The sequence below is a fragment of the Apis dorsata genome, unplaced genomic scaffold, assembly GCF_000469605.1.
Source record: "Apis dorsata unplaced genomic scaffold, Apis dorsata 1.3 scaffold_887, whole genome shotgun sequence".
NCBI lineage: Eukaryota > Metazoa > Arthropoda > Insecta > Hymenoptera > Apidae > Apis > Apis dorsata.
Genome location: NW_006264003.1, coordinates 30,152 through 34,668, shown reverse-complemented (window position 1 = coordinate 34,668; position 4,517 = coordinate 30,152). Strand labels below are relative to the sequence as shown.

The 4,517-nt window shown below is 16.2% G+C and overlaps 1 protein-coding gene across 1 annotated transcript in view; it reads left to right on the top strand.

Annotated features, from left to right (window-relative positions):
- The window catches only part of LOC102681098 (forkhead box protein O), a 344,280-nt gene that overhangs the window by 338,574 nt on the left and 1,189 nt on the right, over window positions 1-4,517 (top strand). The window lies entirely within an intron of this gene.

Below are 4,517 nucleotides of genomic sequence, written 5' to 3'. Positions count from 1 at the left end.
GTTCAATTCGACTACTGTCGATTGACATGAAATTTAGAAAATGTCATAAAGGAAGATAGGTTTTAAATGTTAAATTTCAATTTCAGATATTTATTAGTTTTCGAGATATTAAAAAAAATATTATATATAAAAAATATTATATATTGAATTTTATCTATACAGTAAATATATTCATTGGATACTTTTGCAGCCTTCTCAAAGCACAACAATATTATATACAAAATAAGTTAATAATAAGAAAATAATTAATATATAAAAATTAATTGATAACTTATTTATTAAATTATTATTATTTATTAATTAAATTATAAATAATTTTAAATGAAATGAAACGATAGTAAAGTAAAATTATTTCCATTATATTTCTATCACATTATTTCTATAAAAATTATAAAATTAATATTTACATTCCTAACATTAGAGAATATAGTAAGAGAAAAAAAATTATTCAAAAAATTATAAAATTCTAATCTTTTTAAATAAATAAATAATTTTTTATAAAATAAATAAATTATTTTATTTTATCTACCATTTTCATCATTCTTAAATGTGCATTTTAAAACATTTCGGATTTAATTTTCTATTTATTTTGAGAGTTAATTAATGTATCTTAATTGAATTTCACATTTCATTTGAATTATTAAAATATTTTGTTTCATCTCTTTCGTCATGCTTTTATTTTTTTTGTTCGTATTTTAACAATTTTTCTGTTATTTTACTGATATATATATCATTTTCAATTCCTCTCTTTTTAATCAATTTAAAAAGTCATCTCTCCACATCAACATTTTTTAACGATCATAGATAAATCAATATATTGAGAAAAAAAAAATCTTGACAAAATGGATTTTGTCATATATATTATATTCACATATAGAAATTTTATTTTTAAGAATTTCATTTCCCAATTTTCTTTTTATTTTTTTTTTTCATTTTTTAAATTGCATTTCGGAATAAAACTGATATAATTAAAAAAAAAGAAAGAAAATATTGTTTAAAATTTTTAAATAGGCAATAGTAGTAAATATAGTATTAAAATACTTGTTATATTTGAATATTTTATACATTACATATTTGAATATTTCATATATTTAAAAAAGAAAATATACATTTTATGCATTTATATATAGTTCTCTAAAGAAAATATATTAAGAAATAAGTAAATAATTAATTATTAAATAAATATATAGGTATATTAAAAAAAATTTAATTTATATAATATAGTAGGCAAAAAAGAATTTAAAAAAAAATCAGAATATAAGCTGACTTAGGCTGAATTTAAGAAAAACATCGAAATTAAAGAATCATTGATATAGATTTTTTCCTCTCTTTTCTGTCAATAGATTAAGAATCAATTAACAATTAATAATCAAGAATAAATTTTTTTTATTATATATTTTTTATTATATAACATCGATAAATATATTATAACTATATATATTATTATAAAATAATAAATAGAGAATGATTTTTTTGTTATTTAATTAAGATATTATATGATTATAAAAATTACAAAATTATTATGTAATAATCATTATAAATAATTTTTCAAAGAATTTAAAAATTTTTATGAAAACAAATAGCTAAAGATTTCATTCTTATAAGAAAAATATATTAAATAGATGATATGATATATATCTTTTATTTGATGAGAATCACTAGAAAGATCACTAAAGAAGAAGAATTTTAAATAACGAAATATACATAATATTCTACAGTAGAGAAAATAAATTGTCCGCAATTAAACGTTAAACGCAAAGAACGAAAACAATAAATGTCCATAAATGAGAAATATAAGGAAACCTATTTGAAGTTTGTTTGATCATATTTTTTGGAAAAAGAAATGAAAATATTTAATTTTCCCAGTGATGAAAACAAGTTCTAATTGTTACTTTTACAAATGATGATATCAATATTAAATTGAAATTAATAAGATCACATAAATAATCTATAAAATCATATAAATTAGATAAATATATAGTTATATATTAAATTAATCGAAGAATAATAATTAAACAATAAACGATACGTATTAAAAGCAATAAGTATAGTTTTTAAAGGGAATAATATTACAATACGTAATACAAAATTATTTCAACATATTACTTTTAAAATATAATAATTCTGAAATGGCCCGGATATATCTCGACCTGAATATTAATGAAAATGTTTGAACTGACTTGTCAAGAAGGGTATATATGAGTGAAAGACAATTTAGTGATGTTAAAGAATTGAAAGAGACTGTTATTAAAAATTGGATTCTATTACAAGCAGAACGAATAAAAAATGACATAAAATAATTCCAAAATCTTTATTAGATATTATATAAACCAAAAAATTTGTGATTTTAATATTATATTTAAAAAATTTTAATTTCTAAAATAATTTTAATTTTCTATAAATTTATCATATTATCAACAAAATCATCTTATATTTAAATTTTTTAAATCTATTTTTATGTACTCATATATAAATTTTTTCTTATATACTATATAAACTTTAAACTTTATATTTTACAAGATATTTTCAATATATATAAAGTTTAAAATGAACATATTCTTTTCTTAATTGTACATTATTACAAATATATTAAATATATCATCATTTTATTCGCTATATATTATTTTTCATCTTATTTTATTTATTTGTTATTTCACGAGTAAAGCAAATGATTAATGTAAAAAATTTTATCACGAAATAAATATGTTATGTTTTGCAATCATAAATCACAATTATTTTAAATTAATTTAGCTATTGTGAATGTATTTATCATAGTTGCAATATTTATTTTTCTAAAATCATCCGAATTTAAATTTCTTTAATAATTTCGTACCAAATATTGACAAATTATGTATATTTATTCAAATGGTATTTTCAATCGATGATATCTAATTATATATCCACTTTGAGAGAATTTTTGAACTGAAAATAAAATCACATAAGATAATTTCTTAACATTTATGATATTTTTATATTGTTTATCTATATACCAATGATAAAAAAATAAACAATTAAAATTTATACTAAAAAAGTAAGGTGTAAATAAAATAAAATGCTTTTATTTGCATTATTTTTATATCATCATTTTGCTTTGTTTTTATGTTATTTTATTTCATAAATTTATATTATTTATAACTTAATAAATACTTTCGTTTTGTATTTTAATCTCGATCTTAAATTTAAAAGTGTCTTATAAATATATCTATATATTAACACTTTATATAACAAATAATGTTCTAATTTATGCATTTTCTTTATAAATGAAAAAGAAAATGAACAAAAATAATATCAATTAAAACTTGTAAAAATGAAAGCAAATCAAATAATTAGAAATCTTTACAAATCAGTTTTTTGCAATATATCAAATTTTTGGAGGAAATGATATTAAATGAAATTCGAAAAAAAAAATTAATAATATAATAATAACTTAACAATTTAATCTTAGTTTAACTAAAAAATTACATAATACTATTCAAATATACTATGAACATGAATTATATACATAACAGTTTTATAAACTTTTCAAGTCATTAAATTTTATGGGAAAAGAAATGAAGTTTAAGAAATATAAATAAATATTTATTGTCTATAATTTTTTTTAAATTGTTTGAACAATTGATAAATCTTTTATTATTTAATATCTATTTAAGAAAAATATAATCTTTTTCATGATTTATAAAATCGAAAATATTCGAGAATCAATTTTAGTTAGGAGTTGATTTGACAAAAAGAAAAATAGCGTAATATAAATCTATATATAATATATATAATATATAATAATAATTTAAATTTGTAATTTTGGCAGTTTTCTTTGCAAATTATTTTAATATGTATGATAATGTATAAATTTAAATTAAATACAAAATATTTAAATTAATAGTTTTAAACTATCATATTAAAATTATATTGAAAAGAACATATATGCTACTAACAAAAATATTTATTTGTTGTTTGAAATATTGATTATTTATTCATCATTATTTTATATTAATATTTAATTTTTATTATTTATAGATAATAAAAATTAATATTAAAAAATTATTGTTAGATTGAATCGATATTGACTTATAAAATACAGATATAAAATATTTATTTTAAGTCAAGCTCAACTTGATATACAAAGATAAATATATTATATGGATATGCAAATATTAAAAACATTGTAGAATATATAAACTTAATACTAATAAAATTCTATAAAAAAAAAAAAAATAAAATCTAATAATCTCACTAAAAATATATTCAATTTTAGAAAAATATACAATAAAAATGTAGAAATATAAATGTATATATGTTATATGTATAAATGTATAAATATAAATATTTATTATATAATTTTTAATTATTATGTTCAACATCAAAGTAAATATAAGATTTAATTTTAGTTTTTAACTCATTTTACGTAAAATGATACTGATAAATTTATAAATAAAGCAAAAGTTATTATATTATGTATAAATATTTATATTTTACTTTGACTATGCAATGAAGAAATATATTAAAGATAATAAGAATGT